Source organism: Dipodomys merriami, unplaced genomic scaffold (genome assembly GCF_024711535.1).
Source record: "Dipodomys merriami isolate MVZ:Mamm:240054 unplaced genomic scaffold, mDipMer1.0.p SCAF_1405, whole genome shotgun sequence".
NCBI classification, from domain to species: Eukaryota; Metazoa; Chordata; class Mammalia; order Rodentia; family Heteromyidae; genus Dipodomys; species Dipodomys merriami.
Window position 1 is genome coordinate 96548 of NW_027202722.1, and position 27704 is coordinate 124251.

The following is a 27704-nucleotide window of genomic DNA, read 5'->3' on the forward strand; positions in this document are numbered from 1 at the left end:
TGTTTCTGGATTCTGTTAGCTAGAATCTTGTTAAGGATCTTTGCATCTGTGTTCATCAAGGAGATTGGCCTGTAATTCTCCTTTTTGGTTGGGTCTTTGCCTGGTTTGGGGATGAGTGTGATATTGGCTTCGTAGAATGAGTTTGGGATAGCTCCCTCCTTCTCTGTTTCTCTGAAGAGCTTGAGGAGTATGGGTATTAGTTCTTCTTTAAAAGTCTTATAGAATTCTGCTGTGAATCCATCTGGTCCTGGGCTTGTTTTTGTTGGAAGACTTTTGATAGCTTCCTGTATCTCATTATAGGATATTGGCTTATTTAATTGGTTAACTTCTTCTTTGCTCAGTTTGGGCAACTTGTATTTCTCTAAAAATGCATCCATTTCCGCCCGATTTTCTTCCTTTAGAGAGTATAGCTTTTGAAAGTAGTCTGTTAGAATTGTTTGGATATCTTGGGTACGTGTTGTGATGTTTCCTGTGGCATCCCTAATCCTATTTATATGGGTTTCCTCTCTTCTTTTTTAAATTAATCTAGCCAATGGGCCATCAACTTTGTTTATTTTTTGAAAGAACCAGCTTTTTGTTTGGTTTATTTTGGTTATGGTTTTCTGATTTTCTAATTGGTTAATCTCTGCTTTTAATTTGGTTATCTGGCTTCGTCTAGTAGCTTTAGGTCCCATTTTTTCTTGTTTTTCTAGCTGTTTTAATTGCAACATGAGATTATTTACTTGGTCTGTCTCCATTCTCTTGATGTGGGCACTGAGGGCAATAAATTTGCCCCTCAGGACTGCTTTTGCTGTGTCCCACAAGTTTCTTTGTGAGGTGTTTTCATTTTCATTGAGTTGTAGGAAATACTTTATTTCTTCTCTGATCTCTTCTGTTATCCAGGCATTGTTAAGGAGTGTGCTGTTCAATTTCCATGTATTAGAGAAATTTCTGTGGTATGCTTTGTTATTGAGAGCTAGTTTGATTCCACTGTGGTCAGATAGGATACAGGGGATTATGTCGATCCCTTTGTATTTGCTTAAGTTCCTTGCATGAACTATGATATGGTCTATTTTGGAGAAAGTTCCGTGAGCTGCTGAAAAGAATGTTTACTGTGTTGTTTTAGGGTGAAATACTCGGTAGATGTCAGTTAATTCCACTTGGAGTATGGCCTCTCTTAATTCGGTAGCTTCTTTGCCAATCCTCTGGTTGGTAGACCTGTCCTTTGGTGAGAGTGGTGTGTTAAAGTCTCCTAGTATTATCGTATTGGGATCTATTTTATTCTGTAAGTTTGAGAGCATTTTTTTGACATATCTGGGTGCACCAATATTTGGGGCATATAAGGTGATGATGGTTATATCCTCCTCTTGGATTGTTCCCTTTATTAATATGTAGTGTCCGTCCTTGTCTTTCTGTACTGATTTTAATGAAAAGTTTATTTTGTCAGATATCAGGATAGCTACACCTGCTTTCTTACTGGGGGCATTTGATTGGTAGATCCTTTTCCACACTTTCACTCTGAGTTTGTATGTTTGGCTGAGAGGTGGGTCTCCTGAAGGCAACAGATGGATGGGTCTTGTTTTCTGATCCAGTCCTCAGTTCGTTTTCTTTTAATTGGCGAATTCAGCCCATTTATATTAAGAGAAAGTATAGAGAGATGCATTGTTGTCCCTGCCATTCCGTTTTCCTAAGTTTTTCTTCTTTCCTTTCCTCCTGTGCTTGCTCCGTTAGACTTTGAGTAACGCCTGTTTGGGGCAGGCCCCAGTTCCTGGTTGCTTTCTTCAGGTTGTGTCCCCCCTCTTAGAATTCTTTGTAATGCTGGCTTAATGTTTATGTATTCATTTAGTTTTTCTTTGCTATTAAAATTTTCAGTTCTCCATCGAATGTGAATGCTAGCTTTGCCGGGTATATTAGTCTGGGTTGGCAGTTATTGGCTCTCAGGGCTCGTATGGTGCTTTCCCAGGCTTTTCTTGCATTCATTGTGTGGAGAGATCTGCAGTGATTCTAATTTTTTTTCCCGTTGTAGTATAGCTCCTTCTTCATTTTTGCTGCATGCAGGATTGTTTCCTTATTATTCAGATCTATCATTTTTACTATAATGTGTCTAGAAGTGTTTCTCCTGGGGTCTTGCTTGTTGGGTGTTCGATAAGTTTTTGTGATGTAGTTAAGATGGTCGTTTTTGAGGTGGGGAAAATTTTCATTGATTATCTTGTTAAATAGGTGTTGCATTCCCTTGCTCTGGGATTCCTCACCTTTGTCCACTCTGATTATGCGAAGGTTAAATTTTTTAGCATTATCTGCTTGCTCTTGAATTTCCCTTTGGTTTAATTTGAGTGATTTTGCCATATCTGTCACTCTTTGGTCTATTTGGTGTATTCTGTCTTCTGTATCTGACACTCTACCTTCCATTTCATTCACTCTGTTCATTCTATTGTGGTTTGCATGGAGGAAATGGATCCCTTTATGGATTCAATGTTGGTTCTCAGAGTACTGATCTCACCTATCAATGAGGTATGCATTACCTCTAATTTGGCGTTTATCTCACTTCTTACTGAGGTTTGTGCAGCTTCTATTTTTGCATGCATCTCTTGTTTGATACCCTGTATCTCTTTTGTTAGTTCATCCATGTGCTCTTTCAATTTCTGATCAATTTCTCGCTTTATTTCTTGAGTCATTGCCTCCAGCAACCCTTGGATGTAGCTTTTGTCTTCCATTCATGCTTTGCTCCCACTGGGGCTCTCCCCTGCGTGGCTGCTGGCTTTTGAGGTTAGCTTGCTGTCCTGGGTGGTGGTAAACCTTGTGATATTTCTCTGTGATTTTCGCATGGAGGTTCAGGAGACTGCTCTTCAATTTTGTTTTGGTGTGTCTGTCTTTGCTTGGTTGCTGATTCTGTATTGGTAGAGAGAGTCTGTGCCTGATCTGGGTTCTGTTGGGAGCCTATTTCCAGCTGCTATTCTGACTTACTTAGGATTCTCAGCTCTCCGCTGTAGATTGCTGGCAGTTCCCGCCTTTGGAAGGGTTGAGCAGCCTAGACTGCTTGTGTTTGCTCCTACGGGTGCTCTTGTGAAGAACAGATGCTCTAGATGCACTCTCCCAAATACTGGAGTCTGCTATGGGCTCCTGATGCATTTTTGTTTGTTTGTTTTGGGCTGGTTGTGGGCTTGAACTCTAGGTTTGGGTGCTGTCCCTCAGCTCTTCAGCTCAAGGCTGGCACCCTCCCATTTGAGCCACAGCACCACTTCTGACCCTTTTTGCTTTTGTGATGCTGAGGAATCAGATCCAGGGCCTCATACATCCAAGACTATCACTCTATTGCTGAACCACCTTAACAGTCTGACCTCCTGCTTACTATCAGGTGCTGGCAGCCTGTGTTGCCCAATTCCCAGTCTAGGATATATGGGTGGAGTTTTGGTGGGGTTTGGGCTTCTCTTGTCCTGGGCCTCAAGGTCTTTTGTTGTCACAGGCGTGCTTCCCGGGGAGTGTTGTTTCCTGGTTTTCTCCCCTCTGTTGAGGCATATGCTCAGCTTTTTACTTCAGTTGGTAGGAGTTGGTCGTGTTGTTCAGGCACCGGATCCCGGGGCCTGGTTCCGGCCCCAGCCTGGAGCACGCTCATTAGGCCTGTGCTGATGTGTAGACCACCTAGGTTATGCAGCCTGGAGCGCACTTGTTAGGCCTGTGCTGATGTGTATACCACCTAGGTTATACAGCCTGGGGGACACAGTTCAAATTTCTTCTACTGTTGGTAGTCTTGACCCAGGGGCCCTGTTCCTGGCTTGGGCATTTAAGCTCCCTTCCAGGGCACTCTTGCTCTAGCCTGGCCAGCTGAGTGTGCTCCATGGGCTGGTGGAGCTCTCAAATAGTTCCCAGTTTTAGTGGGTCCTGTGGTCTGGGTGTTGGGGTAGGGAGTCTAGGTCAGGGTCTGGGGATTCGCTCCAGCTCTGGTCTCCCTTGAGGGATACACTTCCCCTGTGGGATACTCACCCTGGAGCTGGTTGTTTCTGTGTGAGTTCTTGTTGCAATCCGAGTTCAGTTGGGGTGGTTGCGGGCTGGGTTGGGTGGTGGTGGCTCTGTGTGATTCTTTTCTGTCTCTGCCTCTGTCGAAGCTGTCGGGTCAAAAGTGTCCATGCTCAGGCAGCTTCTTCGCGGTGCCTCTGGGGCCCGGGCGGCCCCGCCAGGTCGTTGCGATCGCGATCGGGCAGGTGGTCTGCCGACAGGTCCCTTTGTGGCGCTGCTGGTGCCGAGCGGCTTTGGTGGGATGGAGCCTCTCTGCTCCGGTGGAGAGTGAGGGGTGGGGGTGGGATCCTCGTGGAGACTCCCGGAGACTCTCTGTTCCTGGCGATCCGCTGTTCTGCAAACCGGTACCTGGTGATCTGAAAGTGGCCCCCTGTGTGTCTCGGGCTCCGGCAGCCCCCGCCGGGCAGGCTGGCCGGCGGCTTGGCACACTGCCGCGCGGCCAGTAAAGGTTTGGGGAGGGGTCTTTGCTTTTCTCTGTTCTGAAATTCTTCTTTTCATCTCTTTCTTTTTTTGTTATTCTCCACCTCTGGTTTTTCTCTGAGTGTTCATCTTTTTGTTGTTGTCGGTCTCTTGGGGAGATTAAGCGTTGGAACTTGAACTCTCTTTTTGGTTGGAGAGAGCTGTGGCGTTTCCCTACTGCCCCGTCGCGATCTTCCCCACTTCTGCCGCAATTATTTTGTATGAGCATTCTAAGGTACTGTATGATTGATCTTCTTTTTTTTTTTAATTTAATTTTATTTTATTTGAGAACATACTGTACAGAGGGGCTACAATTACATGGGCAGGATAATGCATACATTTTTTACCAAGCATTGCAGCCTCCTCCTTTGTTTAGGTGATTGATCTTCTTTTGAGAGTTTTCCTTCCCTCTTTCCAACTTCCTAACTTCCTAACTTTCTTCTCTTGTACATGTTTTTGTGCCTTGAGCTGAAGAGCTGAAGGACAGTGTTCAGGCCCAGAGTTCAAGCCCCACAAAAAGAAAAGTTTTCTGGAGAAGGATCTAAGCCTGGAGTCACAACTCTGTCAGCATGGACTGACCTCTGTCACTTGCTGACACCAGAGTGACAGGAAGCAAACAAGTATAAATTCCTCACTTTGTGCAAGCTTCAGGATCTTCATGTTCCCCTGTGCTCCCCTGCTTGCTTACATTCTGTATTTGCCCATTTATTTACAAGTCTTGACACAATTTTTCGTAATGGTATCTGGCAAGTCTCACATTTGGTAAGTAGGTGTTCAATCCCCATTTCTCCTGGAAGGTGCATGCCTTTGTTTAAATCTCGAAGTATTTCATTGTTCCAGTGTCTCACCTCAATGAGAAATTCAATGGAATAGTTGTGGGGATTTTTTCTTTTCTGTTTTTTGTAAGGCATGGGGCTTGAGCTCTGGGTCTGGGTACTGTTCCCGAGCTCTTTTTGTTCAAGATTAGCACTCTACCACTTAAGCCAAAGTGCCACTTCTGCTTTTTTTTCTGAGTAGTTTATTGGAGATAAGAGTCTTACCAACTATCCTGCTTGTGTTGATTTTGAACTAAGATCCACAGATCTCAGTCCCTTGAGTAGCTAGGATTATAGATGTGAGCCCTGCAACCTGCTGAAGAAGTTTTTGACTTGCAATTTGTCTGGACATTTTTTGTGCACATTTGGTTTGATGTTATTTGTGGCTTTCTTCTGGCTGGAAATTTTATGCAAATATTTCACTTACTTGTGTGAGAATTGCTTTGACTCATTTATTAATCACAGAATAGGGTCTGGGAAAGCAAATTCCCAGCCCTAAGCTGTGGTTTCTTGTTTCTCCATGGTTCTCTAATAATTTACCTGCACATGGACTCTCCAGAGTGACTTTCACTCTTGTGCTGTGAGTCTTCTGTCCACAAGATGCTTCTCACATGAAGTGCACTCTCTCCTAGTCCATGAATGTTAGCACACAGCTCCCTGTGTAAAGGCACATTGAACAACACCCTCACAGGCCTGTGACTACCTGTGTACCATTCAGAACTGCAAGGTCCATATCTTTCTAATCCAATAGACCTATACCAGAATCAACTAAATACCTGAAAAAGATTTAATAAACAGAAACATCAAAATTTGGCAAGAATAAACAAAAACCTCACATTGCATTAGTGTAATTGGCTGGTGTGTCTGTCTCCACTACAAATTTATGAGCTACAGCCAGGATTTATACTGCCCATTGGGGTGTAGCATAATCCAATGTTTATCATTTTATAAGGACAGAAATCAAAAGATGAAACATAGAATGTCACGTGCTACTTCAGCAGAGGAAAAGAGAGAAAAGATGAATAGAAGAGAGAATCACAAGGAGAAGAGCCCAGAGTCAGTTTATCATCAGTCCCCAGTCAACTGAGGAATGATGATTTATTGAAACACCTGGCAGAGTTCTGCAAAAGCCGTTCTTTTTTTATTATTTTAATAAGTTTTATTGTGAAAATACTGTACAAAGGGGTTACAGTTACATGAGCAAGGTAATGAGTACATTTCTTATCAATAATTGTTGCCTCCTCCTTTTTTCCCCCTACCATCTTTCCCTCCTACTTCAACAACTACACTCACGACTCCTCGTCCAACTCCCCTCCATCTCACCCCACAACCCCCCTGCTGAAATTGTAAAGTTCATATTTCAACATAGTGTCTTCTACATCTAATTGTTGCAATGGGTCAACCTATATTCCTATTTAAACATTTTGTTTTTTCCCTTCCCATTCTGAAATTATACCAGCATTAAACACAGTGAAAACAGGGGTTCTACAGTGGGGAATGGACATACAAAGCAACAAAAAACATCACAAGGTACCTTATAAAGATATTAGAAAAAAATAGAAAGAAAGAAAAACATTACTTATGTCCCTATCTTGGGGTTCATTTTGCTTAATGTCATCTTAACTGGTAATATGTATATAGCTTTTGACCTTTTCTACGTGTCCCAGACATATACTAGTTATTGCAAATAACTAGGGAAACCGTAAGGCCTATGTTTCTTTGGGTCTGGCATACTTCACTTATTATATTTTTTTGTCTTTCCATTTCCTAAAAAATGGGGCAATGCCATTCTTTCTGATGGAGGTATAGAATTCCATTACATATGTATATATATATATATATATATATATATATATATATATATATATATATATATATACATATATGTGTATTGTGTGTGTGTGTATCACATTTTCTTGATCCATTTATCTACTGAGGGGCATCTGGGTTGGTTCCATATCTTAGCCATGGTAAATAATGCTGTAATAAACAGTAGTGCTGGTAGATTTAGTATGGTGTTGTTTGTGTTCATTTGGGAAAATGCCCAAAAGTGGGATTTCTGGGTCATAGGGGAGATCTATGTGCAGTCTTTTGAGGAAACTCCATACAATTTTCCAAAGTGATTGAACAAGTTTATACTCCCACCAACAATACAGTAGGGTTCCCTTTTGGCCACATCTCCTCCAGCATCAGTTGTTATTAGAGTTCTTGATTATAGCCATTCTAACTGGGGTGAGGTGGTATCTCAATGTTATTTTGATTTGCATTTCTTTTATGGCTAGAGCATTTCTCCATGTGTCTATTGGCCATTCTTCTTCAAATAATAACAAAAACACAAATAAACACAAAAACGAAGGATCCACACTTAAAACTGGTCCCAATTTTAAAACAAAAGTAGACAACAACCAAAGGCTGAGTTGGGGACTAACGGGTCCCCAGTACATCCCTACCAGAATTCTGCCCTGTTCTCACTCAGCAAGCTGAATGCAGAGTCTGCTGAATGAGCCTGCCATGCTCACCCAGAACTTCCCTACCTCAGAAAACATAGAACAGAAAACACACTGAAGTAAACAAGACAGACAAGTGGCCACAAAAACAAAATCAATTCTCAGTGAATGGGACAACATCTCACCACCATTCACTAAAAAGAGGACTCTAACCCCACCCCCCTCCACTCACCTCTGGAGGATTTTTCTTTTAGATTCTTGCAAAAGTTGACCTAGGGGCATTCCAAGGTGGAGAAGAATTCCCAGTCATCTTCAGGCAAGGAAAAAATGTCCTTAGCAGTGGTCCCTAAGACTGACAGGTTCTCCCCTATGCTCAGACCCCCTGAGCAAGGCCTGAGGCTGAGATCTAACTGGGGCCACTTGCAGGTGGTCAGTGGCAGTTTCATAATTGACAAATATTTAAGCAATCTCCCGTCCAACTAGGACTGCTAGGACAGGTAGAATTGAGGGGTTGAGGCGTCCCTGGACCTCCTCAGCCATAGGGGACTCTGCTGCGTCCAGCCTCACCCTACTTTTGGCCTCACTCTGGCGCCTTCTCTACCTAGGTCGACCCCGCTTACCTTGAGGCTTTTCTCGGAACTTCTCTCCAACAGCCAAGTGCTCACACACTGTCCTACCAGCCAGGGACTTCAATCCCCCTCAGGTTGGAGTGGCTAAGAGCTCTATCCTGGACAAGCCCTCATTAAATGTAGTAGGAAGACCCCCTACTCAGGGCTGGCAAGCCAACCTAATCTTCTGGAGTGACAGATTCCACTGCAACAAAGATGTTTATAAGGAATCAACTTTATTGAGGTTCCTACACTGACCAGCCAGGGCCTCAGCACAGGCTCGGAAGCTGATACTACAACCTGGAGCGGCCCCCATTCTTTGGTTTTTAAAGACAAAATCCATGAGGTCAAGCCTTGTCACGTGCAGGTGACCAATGGGATCGTAACACACACAAAGGATTGTACGGCCATACCAGACCACACACAGTTGGCTAATAGGTGGAGTTTACTGTAAGCATGTGCAAAAGGCAGGGTTTATCATAAAGCATGTGGTGTCACCAGCTGGAGCCAGATTACAACCTATCTGTTTTATGGGTCAGTCCTTAACTGAACAATCAAGGTGGGTAAGGTTGTTAAGGGGAGAGGAGCATAGAGGCATTCTTTCCATTGCAAGAAATGGGCTGGTTGGAGCCAAGGTCGAGTTAACCTTGTTTAGAGGGTTTTTTTTCTCTAAAATCCCTAAAACAAAGACAAAGCCAGGAAAGAAGCTGTACCAGCTCGAGTCCCTGTCAGGGCATACTTCAGTATATATGTGAGAATATAAGTAGAAAACAGGTTGGGTTGGCGTAAGGGAAGGAAGAAAAGTGGAAAGTTTGACAATGATCCAGATGTATTGTACATTGAAATGTACATACACTCTATTCAACATACGTACATACATAAATACATTCTATTCAACACTGACATGATGAAGCAAAACCCTTTTGGACTACTAGCTAAAGATTAAAAAAAAAGTTTTGTTTTAATATTAAGAGACCAGAAGCATAAACCTTTAAAGATAAATAAGAGGATAGCATTAATATATTGTTGAGGCTGCGCTCTTTTCAATACAAAATTTAATAAGTGTCAAGTCTGCTGCAAATGTAAATTTTATTTGCCAATTCTTTTTGCAAATTGCTTAAAATATAAAGAACCAAATTCCAATATCCATTCACTTCCAAAAAAATCTTATAGATCTCTAGGTTTCTCAGTTGTTTCTAAATATCTTAATGTAATGCACTATTGGAACTAATTTCATTCCACATTTAAATTTAAATTTAAAATCATTAAAGTCTTTTAAAAGCCTCTCACTCCGGCACAGGTATGGATAAATAACTGATGTTGTCAGAAGCAGAATTATTCAGAAGACTGTAAATGGATGCTTACCTAGTTTCCTCTCTGCTGGATCATAGAATACAACTGTCCTAATTGAAAAAAGTTAGCCTTCCCAGGTTTTCTGAATATAAATACTCCATCAATATTTTGTTATTAGAGGATTATTCATGATTAGCTATATGTTGATTGATAATGACCGAGCATGAGAGAAATTTGAGGGAAAACTATCTACACTTCAGTAAGGTTCTGACTTGTGTTTCACAAAGTGTTATGAAAGCTCTCCATGAGAAATCTAGCAGCTGCATTTCTAAAAAGTCCTTGTGTGCTTACACTTTCTGATACTGTCTCAATTCAAGTACTTCTCCTTGGCGTTCCATACTATTCAGTGATGCTGTATTAGCTCCTTGTTTTGCAGACCGGTCTTGGTGATGAAATTTGTGCTTTTCAAAATTGCTCTCCCAATTCCATCCACAAAATGTGGACAAAAATTATCTGAAAAAATTGTATCTGTTGATAGTGCATATACTTTTATTTTTCATTACAAACATAGAATGTAGTAAAAATTTTCATAGCAATTACTCTGCACTAGTTTGTGGGCAGATTCTAATGTAAATAATATACTGTGTTCACGTAGAGAATTAGAGTATCCAAAGTTTAATATGCCTGTGGTCCTAAAACCAATACCTTACTGATATTAAGTGACAAATACAACTTCCTATAAGTACAGAAGTTTTCATTGTATCTTTTTAATATATATTTTTATTGTAAAAATACTGTATGGAGGGGATACAGTTACATAAGTAAGGTAATGAGTACATTTCATTTTTTTTCTCTATTGTCGTTCATGAGGCTTGAACTCTGGGCCTGAACGCTGTCCTCAGCTCTTCAGCTCAAGGCTAGCACTCTACCACTTGACCTACAGTGCCACTTCCTGTCTTTGGGTGGTTTATTGGAGATAAGAATTTCTCAGGGGCTGGGAAGGTGGCTCAGTGGTAGAGTGCTTGCCTTGCATGCATGAGGCCCTGGGTTCGATTCCTCAGCACCACATAAGCAAAAAGAAAAAAGCCAGAATTTCTTGGAATTCCTTCCCGGTCTGGCTTTAAATCGAGATCCTCAGATCTCAGCATCCTGAGTAGCTAGGATTAGAGGCCTGAGCCACCTGCGCCCAGCATGAGTATATATCTTATTGAGCACCCTCCCCTTTGTTTTGCCCCTACCATCCCTTCTCTTCACACCTCCCCAACTCATCCCTCCACCCCCTCTTTGATAGTGTCTTGTACATCTCATTGTTACAATGGGTCAACCTGTATCTTTTCCTCATATCTTAAATGAAGAAATACTGGCTTGATTTATGCTGATTCTACTTGTGTAGACACATGTAAAATCACTCACCAAGTCCAAGAGCACATCATTTTTTGTCAGTTGGTATAGTTGTTTTCTACACAATTATTGACAGTTTACAAATTATTCTCAAACTTTAATACATTAAAAATACTTTCTTCTTTTCTTATTTTCTTGGCCAGGAAATCAGCCAGACCTCAGTCAGCATTTCTCTCATAGGACTTTTCACATGGGTTGGTTAAATGTTGGTCTGAGGTCCAGTCTTCTGAGGACTCACTCATCTGCTTAGGAATTGATGCTGTCTTTTGGAAAAGAGCTCAAGGAAGGATGCTATTTAGCGCCTTATAACTTTATTTTTTTTATTGTGAGAACACTGTACAGAGGAGTTACAATTACATGGGCAACATAACGAGTACATTTCTTATCAAGCATTGTTGGCTACTCTTTCTTTCCTCTTCCCATCTTTTCCCATCTTCCCCCTACACCCGGTCATCCCCCCACCCACCAAAGTTGTAAAGTTCGTTTTTCGAGAAAACAACATTGAAATTCCACCTCACCCCAGTTAGAATGGTTATAATAAAGAACTCTAATAACAACAGATGCTGGAGGGGATGTGGACAGAAGTGAAGCTTTCTACATTGTTGGTGGGAGTGTAAACTTGTTCAACCACTTTGGAAAGCAGTATGGAGGTTCCTCAAAAGACTCCACATAGAGCTCCCCTATGACCCAGAAATCTGACTTTGAGCATTTACCCACATGATCACAAACAAGACCATACTAAAGCTACCAGCACGACTATGTTTATTGCACCCCTATTTACTACAGCTAAGATATGGAACCAACCCAGACGCCACTCAATAGATTAATGGATCAAGAAAATGTATATATACACAATGGAATTCTATGCCTCCATCAGAAAAGATGACATTGCCCCATTTGTTAGGAAATGGTAAGACTTGGAAAAAATTATATTAAGTGAAGTAAGCCAGGCCCAAAGAAACATAGGTCTCATGGTTTTCCTTATTTGCAATAACTAGTATATGTCTGAGTCAAGCAGAAAAGGTCAGATAACTTGATGTTAGGGGAATGAAGCCCAAGATAAGTATTCAAATGTTTTTTTGCCTTTCATGAAATTGTTTTTAACATTTTTATAAGATGATTTCTATGTTGCTTTGTATGTTCCTCCCCCACGGTATAACCCCTGCTTTCACTGTATTGATGTAGGTATAATTTGTGGAGGGGAAGGGAAAAAAATCATTTAACTAGGGATATAGGTGGACCTATTGCAACAATGAGATGTATAACTTTATTCTTTACAAGGATATTTTCCTGCTACTTTGGTTGTTAAGAGTGTCTATAAGAGCAAGCATTCTGTAGGGAGCTGGGAGACACCATATATTCTTTACTTACTGAGATTCCTAAGTGACTTGTACTGCATTTTGCAAGTCGAATCTGTCAAAACCTACCAGTTGTAAGAGATAAGAGGAGTGGTAAAAGAACTCATGGAGACAAATACATTTTCAACATATTTTGTTCCAAGCATTCCATCTAAGGCATAGTCAACAACTAGTGAAACTTGTGTTGGCTGTAAATATGTGTCTTTCTCCATGTGTGCATGTATACATGTGTATATGTATGTGTGAATTTGTGTGTATAGTAACATACATGTGTACATATATAAGGGCATATACATACATATATGCATATATAAATAAATATACATATGCAAATACATGTACATATATATAAATCAGTGTTCAGTGATTTAATCAATAGTTCCCAGCACATTGTCATTCTCACAAAGTGTACATGTTAAACTGCTCTGAGGAGCTGTGCTCTATGATGGGTATCCTTTGTTCTCACTTGCCCCATTACCTTGTTTTTCATCCCCGTGAACAACTTCGGTCTGCTTACAATAGGATAGTTTTGTTTTCATTACATGTAGTTACTTACTGATAATCAAAGACAAAGGTTTTTTGTAAAAGAAAAAGAACTTTTAGGTCTCAAGTCAAAATATCTTACCTATCCCAATGATTCCTATGAGATAAAATTTATAACAGAAGAAAAGTGAAAAGGAATTCCTAGATCTGTTGTTTTGCCATTTAGAATGGCAAAGAATAATATCACGCCAATCTTATAATTGTTAAAAACTGCAAGGGAAACTGTTGGTCCCTATCATGTTCCCACAAAACCAGTGGATCCTGAAGGATAATAGACCAGCTGAAATTCTAAGTAGCAGACATGGAGCCTGAAAGAGAAAGACCATGAATGAAAAAGGGTGAAAGAGAGAAGTACAATAATACTGAAAGTACATAACAGATAAACAAGAGCTGTATGAGAATATTCATACTGCTATCTTTAGACTCTTCATGTACATTTGAAGGTATCTGATGTATGATAACCCATCAATATAACATATAAAATGATTTTGATAAAAAATAAAAATGATGATTCCCTGCCTGGTTTTAGGATGAGGATTATGATGGCTTCATAGAATGTGTTCAGTAGTGAACTTTCTCTTTCAATTTCATTGAAGAGTTGGAGGAGTATTGGTGTGAGCTCTGCTTTGATGGCCTTGTAGAATTCCGCTGCAAAACCATCTGGTCCTGGACTTTTCTTAGATGGAAGGTCTCTTATTGCTGTTTCTATTTCAATGCTTGATATGGGCCTGGAAAGACTTCGAAAAAATTATATTAAGTGAAGTAAGCCAAGCCCAAAGAAACATAGGTCCCATGGTTTCCCTCATTTGCAATAGTTAGTATATGTATGAGTCAAGCAGAAAAGGTCAGAAAAGGTGATGTTAGGAAAATGAACCCTAAGATAAATGTTTTTTTTTCTTTCATTCATTTGTTTCTAACGCATTTATATGATTATTTCCTTGTTGCTTTGTATGTCTCTCTCCCACATTATAACCCCTGCTTTCACTGTATTTGATGTTGTTATAATTTGTGGAAGGGAAGGGGAAAAACAAGTCGTTTAAATAAGGATACAGGTGGACCCGTTGCAACAATGAGAAGTACAAGTTGTCATGTCGAAAACGAACTTTGCAACTTTGGTAGGGGGTGGGGGGAGGATTGGGTGGGGGGGAGGCTTGGAATGGATGGGAAGGGGAAATATAGGAGGAGGCTACAATGCTTGATAAGAAATATACTCATTATCTTGCCCATGTAATTGTAATCCCTCTGTACAGTTTTTTCACAATAAAAAAATAAAAATGACTCAGAAGAAATTATAAGTGCAAATATAATCTTCCCAGAAGAACACTCTCAGAGATATTTCATGACTTTGAAAAGGATAAAGTGGCTCAAGTTAGCATAAATTTAGAAGTATGACAATTCACAAAAATATAAAAAGATATTCATATATTTCATTATATAACCCAAAGCAGAAAGCAAATATTGTTTAGATGATTTTTTAAAGCATAGTCTTTCTGGAGCTGGGAAGGTGGCTCAATGGGAGAGTGCTTGCCTTGCATGCATGGGGCCCTGGGTTTGATTCCTCAGCACTACAGAAGTAGAAAAAGACGAAGGCTCAAATGGTACCGCTAGCCTTGAGCTGAGGGACAGCACCCAGGACCCAGAGTTCAAGCCCCATGACCAACAAAATAAAAATCAACAAAACACTGCTGGGTGCCGGTGGCTCAGGACTGTAACCGTAGCTATGCAGGAGGCTGAGTTCTGAGGATCCCGGTTGAAAGCCAGCCCAGGCAGGAAAGTCCGTGAGAATCTTATCTCTAATAAACCACTAGAAAACCAGAAGTGGTGCTGTGGCTCAAGGGATAGCGTGCCAGCCTTGAGCTGAAGAGTGCAGGGACAGCGCTCTGGCCCAGAGTTCAAGCCTCAAGACTGACAAAAACAAAAAACACAAAAACAGTCTCTCACTTTTGTGGTCTCAACTCTGTAATACCGCCGCTTCAGACGAAGGCTAAGATTTTGGGTGTGGACCTTTATCATCCCTCCTAATTCAGACTGTACTTGATAATTTTTTTAATAAATAATTTGTTCTTAATTTTCTTCTTTGTAAACTCACATGCACCTATAAAAAATGCTTTGGCCATCCCAGTAAGCTTCTCAAAGTACCTCCTGAGGACGACTTATAAAAAGTTGTATTATATTACAAAAAGGAAAACAATGCAACAAATAAAGAAAATGGACAATTAAATATTAATGATTAATCAAATAAAAAAACAAACAATTACCAGTGTTCTACATATTAGATTTTACTACTTTCTCATATTCCTGTACATTTAAAACTGGCTAAGATTATGATGTTTAAAAAGAGGATTTTGTTTTGGTTTTTATTTTGGGTCTGGTCGTGGCCCTGGAGTCTGAGCCTGGGCGCTGCCCCTCAGCTCTTCAGCTCACGGCTAGCACTCTACCACTTGAGCCACATCACCACTTCCAGCTTGTTTTTTGTTTATGGGTGTTGAGGAATCGAACCCAGGGTCTCAAGCATGCAAGGCAAGCGCTTTACCACTGAGCCACCTTCCCAGCCCCTTAAAAAGAGTTTTATAGGCTATGAGTAGTCTTTAAAATTACCCACTAAGATTACTTTTTATGGCTCATCTCATCATTTGTATATGGCTTATATCATCATTTGTTCCTCACTAACATGTAAAGTAAGGAAGCCCTAAAAATTAAACAGAAACTATCTAGTTAACAAAGTCTTAACTCTTCACTCTGCTTCTTTACGCAAAGACTTTGCAACTTCTTATTGGTAATGTTTCTATAAACTCTGAAATGTACATAATTAGTACCATATGTCTGCTACCATAAACCTTAAATACTTTATAGAAAAGTTTATCACCTGCCAAACAGTCCTAATTTTGGCATATATATGCAAATTCCCAAAATTAAATACATTTAAAATTTAAAACTTTTAACAACCTTAACACTTGCTGCAGTGTTCATTATGACAGGTGCCTTGTATAGAACAATTGAATTCCTCCTCCTACACATCTCTTGAACAACAAATATCTGGAATTATTTTGTTTTTGACATGCCAGTCTTGACTTTATTCTTAAATGTGTGCTTATGTAAGAAATGCATGGTACTAACAGTTTGTTGTATTGCTAACAAAAAAAAAAAAAGAAATACATGCTTCTAAAATTTCACAAGAATTCTTTTGAACTTACTTTTTTTTGAATTGTCTAGTTTAAGAAAATCAATTACACTTTATATATAAAAAATGTTCTGTGCTCAATTAGGCAGCAAATACGCTAAAATTGGAACAATACAGAGAAGATTAGCATGGCCCCTGAGCAAGGTTGACATGCAAATTAGTGAAATGTTCCATATTTTTGCAACAACAGATGCTGGAGAGTATCTGGCCACAGGGAACTCTAGTGCATTCTTGGTGGGTGTGTAAACTTGTTCAACCACTTTGGAAAGCAGTATGGAGGCTCTTCAAAAGACTCCATATGAAGCTTTCCTATGACCCAGCAATCCCACTTATGGGCATTTACCCGAATGATCACAAACAAGACCATACTAAAACTACCAGCACAGCTATGTTTACTGCAGCATTATTTACAATAGCTGATATAGAGCCAACCCTGATGCCCCTCAGTAGATGAATGGATCAAGAAAATGTGGGTGTATATAAACAATGGAATGCTATGCCTCCATCAGAAAGAATAGTATCACCCAATTTGTTAGGAATTGGAAAGTCTTGGAAAAAAATTTATTAAGTGAAGTAAGCCAAGTCCAAAGAAACATAGGTCCCGTGGTTTCCCTTATTTTCAATAACTAATATATGTCTGAGATAAGCAGAATAAGTCAAAAGCTATGTGCATATGAGCAGATAAGATGATATTAAGGGAAATGAACCCTAAGACAGGGACACAAGTATGTTTTTTCTTTCTTGTTATTGTTTCTAACGTACTTATGATGTGCAATGTGATTTTTTTTTCTTTCTGTATATGTTCCTCCCCCACGCTATAACCCCTGTTTTCATTGTATTTGAAGTTGGTACACCTACATCCTGTGTATATGTTTCTCTAATTTGGTGAGGGGAAGGGAAATACAAAATGGTTAAATAGGGATACAGGTTAACTCATTGTAACAATGAGATGCACAAGACACTCTGTTGAAAAATGAACTTTACAATTTAGTCAGGGGGAGGGGGGAGGGGAGCGTATTTGTGGAGGTGGGAGGGAAGGGATGGTGGGAAGAGGGAACAATGCTTGTTAAGAAATGTACTCATTATTTGCTCCCATAAATGTGACACCTCTGTACAGTTTTTTTATAATAAAAATTGTATGAAAATGTTCTTATGTCTTGGTAGTGTAAAAATATCAGGAACAGAATAATGAAGGAATGTTGTAGACTGAGGTGAAGTCCATATAAAAATGTGCAAAACTGATGAGCGGTATATTGTGTTTTACATCATTTAAGTTACATTGAAAAAATAGGGAAGACCTAGAAGAATGAATTCTCTTTTTGATATCCTATCATAGTTCCTTAGCAGGATGAACTCTTTCCTCATTGTTGTAGAGGCATCATCAGATGAGAGGAACTGATTTTTTTTGTTGGCTTCCTTACATTTATTTGTCAGTTTATGAACTACTAGTTTATGTCTGAGACAAGAAGAAAAGGTCAGATAAGTTGATGCTAGATGAAATGAACCCCAAGATAAGTAGTCAAATGTTTTTTTTCTTTCTTGCAATTGTATTTAACATATTTATAAGATGATTTCTTTGTTGCTTTGTATGTCTGTCCCCCACGGTATAATCCCTGCTTTCATTGTATTTGATGTTGTTATAATTTGTGGAGTGGAAGGGCAAAAACAAACCGTTTAAATACTGATATAGGTGGACCTATTACAACAATGAGTTGGACAAATCCTTATGTTGAAAAACGAACTTTCCAACTTTGGCAGGGTAGGGAAGGTAGAAGGATGGGAAGGGGAAACAAAGGAGGTAGCAGCAATGCTTGATAAGAAATGTACTAATTGCCTTGCCAATGTAATTTTAACTCCTCTGTACAGTATTTTCACAATAAAATTTTTTAAAAAAGAAACTAAGGGAAATTAGACACACAGGCTTTGGAAAGTGTAAGGTCTGCTCCTAGATGGCAAGCAGACTCCACCCTCCTCGCAGCAAATTTTGTACCCAGTACTTGCGTTATCTAGGCAACTGGCACAAATGGAAGAGGTCACATCTGCATCTGCTGAGGTGACATCTGAATTTGATGTGGCCACAAATTTCTCCGCCCATAACTTAGATAAGGTCTAGCTCAGGCCCAGATGACCTTTCTCTGCTCTTTTATAGCTCTTTCTCATCTCTTTCCTTCTCTTCTCTTTCCCAGGTCTCTTCTCTTTCCTCGCTCTCTCTTTCCCACCTTTCCCAGATGGTCTCTATTCTAGCTCTTTTCTAGCTCTTTTCTAGCTCTTTTCTCTCTCTTTCTCAGCTCTTCAAGCTCTCTTTCCCAGGCCTTTCCCCACCACGTTGAGGACCAAGATGGTCTGGTGTCAGCTGGAATGATGAATAAACCTACTCCTTACCTGAATACCACGTACATGCTGCTGTTCTTCCTTAGCTAACTCTTTTTAAAATCCTAACAGAAAATGACCATTTAGGATGAATGATATTTGATTTTACAATCAGAAAAATGTTTAAAAAATTATATAGATATAAAATACTCCAAAAGATTTATTCTATGAATCTATCCCTTGGAACAAATGATACGAAGTTGATTAATGTATTTTACGATAATACATATATTCACATACCTATTTATGTTCACATAAATTTCACTTAAACAACAATTAAATGACTATATTTCTACCATCTACTTGGAGTATACTTAAATCTCTAAAAATGACTATGCTGCTGCTATAAACAGCAATTCCCCAATTGTCCTCCACAGAGGGCATCCACAGCGTACTTTGTGATAGGGCCAAAGCCTGAGTCAAGAAACTTCCCAATGGTGCCCAGTGGGTAAACTGTTTTGATTTGGTTTAAAGAAAACTAAAAAGAAACATTATTAATACCTTGCTCTTTCGTGATATGGAGACCACCTATGAGAAAGAGTTCCTACCTTGCTCTTCAACACAGTTGTAATGAAAAAGGAAGGGACAAGACTGTGAACTTACGATGCACAGAGTTGAGTGCCATGCGGAGTCAAGGCGGACCATTAGTCGAGAAACAAGGAGTTGCAAGTCTAACCCACAAGACACGGCAACATCAGGCAGGCCATAGGCAGTGACAGTGAATTTGTAGCCCCATTCATTATTACTGCTGTCAGAATGAAAGAGCACCATCCTTAAACGTCACGTTCTAGAGAGAAAAAAAAGTCATGTGGTCAACAAGATGGAAGGAGGCAACAACTCAGCAGTTAAGTATATTCTTTTTGACTCAAAAAAATCTTAAAAGCGGTCTCCATTTCTATAAGTTCAAAATGATTAAGGGAGAAATGTACACAGATGATACCAAAACACAAAACTCACAACTACATTTAGAAAGCAGAATTAGTAGAAAACTGCTGCTCAGCTTTCTAAAACTCAAGTGACTATCTGCTCAACCAGTGATCACTGGCTCAGTTCTTTGTTCTCAACCAAGACCCTTGATAGGAGAGAGAAGTAAACAGTCTGAAGCAGGCTGCAGCCCAGATATTAAACAGATCTGTCAGCCGGGCTCCTAGCTTTCACCATGGTTTAAGTCTTTCTCTTGGATCCACTGGCCCTTCTGAACTCAGAGATTAACAGCTCTTTAATTTATTCTGGACAACACTGGTATTAGCAAATTTCTTATGAAGAGCCAGATAGTTAAATTTTTAGCTTTTGTAGGCTGCATAATCTCTACTGCAACTGTTCCTTTCTACAAGTAGAGTATCAAAGCAACCCTTAGAAATATGGGTGTGGTTACATTCTAGAAATGTGCCAGTATTAAGGTTTGTACTTAGAGCTTTGAGTATTTTTCAGCTATTTTGCTCATGGCTGTCATTCTACCATTCAAGCCATGTCTCCACTCTGGCTTTTTGCTGGTTGAGATAGGGCTATCTTAGATTTGTCTACCTAGGCTAGCTTTAAATCTTATTCCTCAAATATCAACCTGCTGAGTAGCTAGGATTTTGAACAATATGACCATGAGCCACCAGAGCCTAGCTAGTCCTTCTCTTTCTACACACCATACCATTATTGCTCTAAAGTTGGAAAAAGGACAAGAATTGCTACAGAAGTACTTATTTACCTTGTTTGGGGAATATGACTTACCTTAGGCCACTTATAAGTACCAACTTTGTGTCAGTGTGTCTTCCCACCTCTAGAGTCTGTAAATTCTAGATAATCATACCTGTGAAGGCATAATCTCTATTATATTCTTTCTCTTGTTTTTGATCCACTATTGCTTGGAAGAAAAAACATGTGAGTCTTAGCGCTTTTTGCTTTCACACCTCTCATCAAATTCCACTTCAAAATAGGTTGCCCTTGGGCTAACAAAGACAGATACTTCATGGCAGTTATTTTCATAGTTATAGGCAGATTTCTTGGACCATATATGTAATACCACAGGCTGTTCCTGCTGCCAGGTCTCAACATCCAGTAGGCAGACAAATGAGTAAGAGAAAATTCCAGATATTACTACACAACCAACTGTCAAAATAAACTATCAGTGCTGTAGATCACAGGCTTTGACAGCCCTGATGAAATTTTATACAGGCTAATCTGATTTTCCTGTCTACGCAGAGATCAATAGACATCTATCACTTAGCAGAAGTGCATTAGGATTATACTTTAGGGACTCATGCTTTTATCTTTTAGCAGTGACACAACTATTTTTAAAAATAAGTATTAGTATGAATTCCACTGGAGAAAAACACTGAATTAAAAGTTTAAAGAGCTCACATTTTTACTTAGGACCTTGGCATGTCTAAGACCACTCTTTTTTTCCTCTAAAAAATAAAGTTTTCTTTTTAGCTCATGATTCTAATCCTAGTTACCCAGGAGGATGAGATCTGAGGATTGCAGTTTGAAGTCAGCTTTGTCAGGAAAGTCTTATCTGTAATTAAAAGCCAGAAATAGGTCAAGTGGTAGAATGCTAGTCTTGAGAAAAAGGGGCTAAGGGATAGTGCCCTGGCTCAGAATTCAAGCCCCAATACTGGCAAAAAAAAAAAAAAAACGATTAAGATTGGATGCTGTGGCTCAAGTGGTAGAGCACTGGCTTTGAGCTGAAAAGCTCAGGAACAGTGCCCAGGCTCAGTTTAAGCCCCACAACCAACAAAAACATCAGGGTTGGAGGCATGGATTAGTTGGTTGGTAGTGCACTACCCAATGAGCCAAAGCAACAGGTACTAAGTTTGAGTTCCAGTCTTACACCAAAAAACAAAATGAGAAAATAAAAAAGATCTGCTAAATGTACATGCCCTTTCTATTACCATCAGGCAGTTATGAAACTCAAAAAGACTGTGAACAAATCTTATATAATAAAAATTAAGTATGGGAGATAATTCTTTTAAATACTAAACCTTCTTATTTGTCTTTCCATGTACATTTTCTCTTTTAGACTTCATTTTTTGTGTGTGTGTGCCTGTCATGGGGCTTGAACTCAGGGTCTTGGTGCTCTCCCTGAGCTTTTTCATTCAAGACTAGCACTCCACCACTTGAGCCACAGCTCAAGCCTACCCCTCCTCATTAGCCCCCCTCCCCCCCAACTGGTTATTTGGAAATAAGAATCTCACAGGCTTTCCTGCCTGCACTGGCTTCAAATTGAGATCCTCAGATCTCAACTCCTGAGTAGTTAGTATTACAGGTATGAGCTACAAGCACCTGGCTAGACAAAAGTTACAGTCTTTATTTACATAGATTTTATGTAACTTAATATAACCTAAAATGATTGGATAAATGATTGGATAAAATGATTGGATATACAGCTTTTTGGCCTCCTTTCTTGTGCTAATGACAAATCAAGATGATATTTACTATCCCTGTTGGCAAAAATACCAATAAAGCTTCTAGAGGCAACTTATTTGTATATATCTGTAGTCCAGTAGGTTTTATATGGTAGAGTCATATCTCTCTGAAGAGAGGAAGCAAAATAGGTTCAGGGCCAACTGAAGTTACCTTGCTCAGTCCTCCTTCAGGGTCATTGTAGAGCTTCTTCAACAGCTCTGTTAAGGTACTGAACTCTCTCAAGAGAGTACATTGTGAAATGTCCAAAGAACAGAAGTCTAGGAGAAAGATGACCTAAAGGAAGATGAAGGAAGTACTCAGTATTCACTGCACATGCTGGTATTTCCACCAGCCCCCTCCTGGTTATTGAAAATAGCCACTTCTCCTTACCAGTTCATGAGCTGCCATGGAAAACACTGAATTACACAGTTTTTCTTTTTTTTTTTTGGGGGGGGGGAGTCTGGTCGTGGGGCCTGAACTCTGGGCCTGGGCTCTGTCCCTCAGCTCTTCAGCTCAAGGCTAGCACTTTACCACTTGAGACACAGCGCCACTTCTGGCTATTTTTTTCTTTTTGCTTATGTGGTGCTGAGTAATCGAACCCATGGCCTCATGCATGCAAGCAAGTGCTCTACCACTGAGCCACCTTCCCAGCCTTACACAGTTTTTCTACTATGTTTTTTCCACTATACTGTGACAAAAGGGATTCCAAAATCACTCTCATGCTTACCAGAAACTGTTACATATCTATCAAAACATAAAGTAGTTAATATTTTATATGGTAAAAACATCATTTACTACATTATTACCAAGGGCAAAGCTAGGGAGGGCTATAGAAGCTGACTACCAAAACAGGGAGAAGGGAACAGCAGATCACAAGAACATTAAGCATCATCCTAATGAACAATGTCAATCTAATTACCTCTGAAAGGGAAAAGCAGTGAAAACTTCAGTAGTTGGTATGAGTGATAGTTAAGTTTAAGGTGATTTTTTGTGTTGCTTTTCAATGAAGTGGAGATATCACTCTAAGTTATATCTGATCCCAGCACACAGAAGGCTGAGGAAGAACTGAGAATTCAAGCGCAGTCTGGGTAGACAGCAAGTTCAAGGCCAGTATGGGCTACACAGTGAAAACTTATCTAAAAAGAAGTGGTGCTGCCTGTAGTCCTAGCTACTTGGGAGGACTCCAGTTTAAGGTCAGCCTAGACAAGAAGTTTCAGAGAACTCATCTTGAGCAACCACATTTCAACCAATAAAAATCTGAACATATGATTATATATTTGTAGTTCCAGATATTTGGGAAGTACAAATAGGAAAATTGCCGTCCAAGCTGGCACAGACATAAGTGTAATACTCTATTTGAAAAATAAGTTAAGTAAAAAAAGGGGTGTGGCTGACTTATACATGCTTAGCAAACACAAAGCCCTGAATTCAAATACCAGTACTGTGAAGGAGTGAAAGAGAAAGGGAGAGGGGAAGGGAAAAGGAAAAGGGGAAAAGAAAAGGGAGGGGGGAAGGAAAAGGGAAAAATAAGAAAAAATGACCAAATGAGTCAGCTCTTACCCTTCCCTTTCCTTTAGTTTACAATGTGTCCATGAATCAAGGGTTCTGATCTAAAGCCAAGGCCTAAGTGGCCTGATCCAGAACTCTAAGCATTTTGTCATAATTGCTGAGACCAAATTTGGCAGAAGTGAACAGTCAATTTCTCACCATCTGTTGGATTTCATACAATTTTCGGTCGATTTACAGGAAACAAGTATCAATATTTTCAGTGACTTATAAAAGTCATAGATTTTAAAGGCTCAATACTTTCTTTTCTGGGTGATGATTAACAGAGATGGAAGACTCCCGTGACATGGAATAATATCATTTAAGAGTGCTGTATGATTGCAAAGAGAATGACTAGGCAGTAGAATGACCAAATTCTAAATAAAAACACTAGTGCTAATGGCTCATAACTGTAATCCTAGCTACTCAGCAGGCTAAGATCTGAGGATCAAAGTTTGAAGGCAGCCCAGGCAGGAAAGTCCATGAGACTCTATCTCTAGCTAACAAGCAAAAAGCCAGAAGTGGAACTGTGTCAAGTGTCAGAGTCCTCATCTTGAGCAAAAAAGCTAAGGGAAAGTGCCTAGGCCCTAAGTTCAAGTACTGGCACCTCCTTCCCCCCGCAAAAAAAGAAAAAAGAAAAGAAGGCTAGGCACTGGTGACTAATGCATGTAATCCTAGATACTCAGGAGACTGAGATATGAGGACTGGGGTTCTATGCCAACTTGACTCTCATCTCCAATTAACCAGCAAAAGACCTGGAAGGGGTGCTGTGGCTCAAGTAGAGCACTAGCCTTAGGTAATAAAGCTCAGCAATCAGGCCCTAGGTTCAAGACCCAGAAATGGCACAAAAAAAGACAAAAATAAGCTGAACAAGGTGGTGACACAGGCTTGTAATTTCAGCACTTGAGAGGCTGAGGCAAGAGAGTCACAAGTTCAGGACATTCATCAGCTACATAGTGAGATATGGTCTCAACAAAACAAAACCTTCCAAATAAAAAAAACAAAAGCAGAAATAACTATAGATCTGAACTGAAATAAGCCATATACATCCTTGATGCATGAGTTATAATTATCTGTTTTCATGGATTGTGTATTGATACTCACATTTTTCTATAAGGTCCACAGTAAGATCTTTGGCTCCAGATCTTTGCTCTTCAGTTGCAGATAGCACCAGGAGAACAGGCTACTTTGCACAGATCAGAACAGAAAAAAGAGCACAGAGCCAACTTCCCCTGGTGCCTCACTGAGCATCATCAGCTCACACTACAAAGAAACAGACAAACAGGAAATGTCCAAATAAGGTGTTCCCCGAACTTGGGCAGGAAATATCTCTATAGAAGCAGCGGTCACTGGCAAAGCAAAAACAAAAAAATACTATGTGTATGGGGCAAAGTTATGAAAGAGCTTTCAATCCAGAATTGAACCAAGAAAAATGGTGTTAGGAAAACTTCCCTATTGCTCTGCAGTTTTGTGGAACCTATAAATATTCTTTTTGCTCCACAAGACATCTTCTGCACCCCAAGACGCCCACCCTATTGTTCATCTCTTTCTTGTAATGAATCTTCTGTCTCTGGGCCCTTCTCCTGAGTCTTCAATCAAATCTCTCGCTAGCAGAGTTGAGGGAGAGTTGAAAAGAAGGTGTGAGTTTGATCAAGGTACATTGCATGAGTTTTATTTTGTTTTGTTTTTGTCAGTCATAGGGCCTGCACTCTGGGCCTGGGCGCTGTTCCTCAGCTCTTCAGCTCAAGGCTAGCTCTCTACTTCTTGTGCCACAACGCCACATCTGGCTTTTTCTGCTTATGTGGTGCTGAGGAATCAAATCCAGGGCCTCATGCATGCAACGCAAGCACTCTACCACTGAGCCACCTTCCCAGCCCCCACATTGTATGAGTATATGGACATGTCAAAATAAATCTACCATGTACCATAAATTGATAATAAAATATGGAAAAAATAAAGATAATCCATCATTGAAGGACAATAGGAAAATCACATTTTCGAGCAATTCATTTGAAAATGAAAATATAAATTCAAACATCAAAAATTGTTATGCTATAGTCATGTGACCTCTTTATTAGGTTTAAACAACAATAACAACAACAAAAACAGCATTGCTTGTGATATCACTGATATTGTGTGACTGGGGGCAGTGATCTCACTAAATGTTAGCTCTTCATTTTTGGAAAAGCATGTCTAATTTCAGGCTAAAGACCAGTGTCAAGGTACTTGAAGAACTAGGAGCTACATATTGTTTTTAAATGGTAAATATATATCACTAAAAAGAACAGAAGCATTTATTTGTTCTTTTGGTGGCAGTTCTGGAGCATGAGCTAAAGACCTGAGTGCTGTCCCTCAGCTTTTTTGCTTGAGGCTACTACTGCTCTATTACTTGAACCACATCTCCAATTCTGGCGTTTCTGGGGAGTGGGGGGAAAAGATGTGGTTAATTGGAGATAAAAAAAATTATTATATTCTGGGCTGTGAAGGTGGCTCAGTGGTAGAGCGCTTGCCTTGCATGCATGAGTCCCTGGGTTCAATTCCTAAGTACCACATAAGCAAAAAGGAAAAAGCCGGGAGTGGCACTGTGGCTCAAGTGGTAGAGCACTAGTCTTCAGTTGAAGAGCTGAGGGACAGCACCCAGGCCCAGAGTTCAGGCCCCATGACCGGATCCAAAAAAAAAAATTATTATATTCTTTCCTGCCCAGACTGGCTTGGATCTCAGCTATCTGATTAGCTGTAATCTAGCACCTGGTGAAACCTTTAATTTTTTAAAAATTTTTTACTTTTGCCAGTCCTGGGGCTTGAACTCAGGACCTGGGCACTGTCCCACAGCTTCTTTTGCTCATGGCTAGCACTCTACCACTTGAGCCACACCACCATTTCTGGATTTTTCTATATATGTGGTAATGAGGAATCAAATGGCAGGCTTCCTGGATGCTAGGCAAGCACTCTAGCACAAAGCCACATTCCCAGCCCAACCTTTAATTTTTAAAAGCGTAATTTACAAAGGATTGAAATTGGACCACTGTGTGGAATCTCTCTATAAGGAGGATGTTTTTAGAAAACATAATATTTTAAGTTAGGAGAATTGACTAAATGACTACAGAATTTATAATTTCTAAATGAAAGAAGTAGCCAAGTAGCTTGTAATCTTCCTACCATTGAAAATGCTTAGAGATGTCTGTTGAAGATGAACCTGTATACTAATGAGCCCAAACTTTAGAAATGCCCATTCAATTTGTGTCTGATTTTTTGTGTACCTGAAAAAAAAATTGTGCCTATATGTTGGAAGGGAAGATGGGATTTTCTCACTTTTTTATTTTATTTTAAAAACCTACTTGAAAATAATTCATGATCTTTTTGTAACTCTTTGTCATCTTTGTTCTTTGGACTTTCTCTGAAGGGGCATCTAACCTCCATAGGGTCTGTCACATAAGAATTATGAAGTTGGAACTGGGAAGGTGGATCAGTGGTAGAGTGTTTGCCTTGCATGCTTGAGGCCCTCAGTTCGATTCCTCAGCACCACATAAGCAGAAAAATCTGGAAGTAGTGCTGAGACTCAAGTGGTAGAGTGCTAGTCTACAGCTGAAGAGCTGAGGGACAGCACCCAGACCCAGAGTTCAGGCCCTATGAACGACATACAAAAAAAATAAAGAAGAAGAAGAAGAAGAATTATAAGTAGCCGGGCATCAGTGGCTCAGGCCTATAATCCTAGATACTGAGGAGGCTGAGATCTGAAGATCGCAATTCAAAGCCAGCCTGGGCAGAAAAGTCGTTAGACTCTTATCTCCAATAAATCACCAGAAAACCAGAAGTGGCATGCCACGCCTACCCCAGTAGAGTCTGCTTAGCATGGGAAATCATCTATCAGACCATGATAGGGGCCTCGAGACCTATCTCTGAGTTTTGGGACTTCACCGAAGTCTACCTCAGAGAATGGGGCTTTACAGAAACCTATCTCCAAGTTTTGTGACTTCACCGAAGTCTACCTCGGAGAATAGGGCTTCTAAGAGGCCTACTCCTGGGAAAAGGCTGGCAAAACCCCTGGAAAATATGTGTTTCTGCCTATCTTTTCCTCATACGAGTGCCTATTAATCTTTTACTGTTTCTACTGCTCATTGTACTTACTCATTGTCAACTTTCCCTTATTCAAAGCTCTTAAGAGTGTTTGACGACTCCAATATCTGATGAGTGTCTTAAAAATATGACTAACTCACCAGAGTTAAGTGCTACCCTGAAACCCCTCTTATGGAAGCTAGTAGACGAGCCATAAGCAAATATAAAAGTATTGGGGG

The 27704-nt window shown here is 40.0% G+C and overlaps 1 long non-coding RNA gene and 1 other non-coding gene across 2 annotated transcripts in view; both read left to right on the forward strand.

Moving 5' to 3' along the window:
* The window catches only part of LOC138826279 (uncharacterized), a 100867-nt gene that overhangs the window by 56567 nt on the left and 16596 nt on the right, over positions 1-27704 (forward strand). The gene's annotated exons all lie outside the window — the stretch shown is intronic.
* LOC138826280 (U6 spliceosomal RNA) lies at positions 16172-16278 on the forward strand. The gene has a single exon (XR_011371619.1). It is a non-coding gene; the product is annotated as a U6 spliceosomal RNA (small nuclear RNA).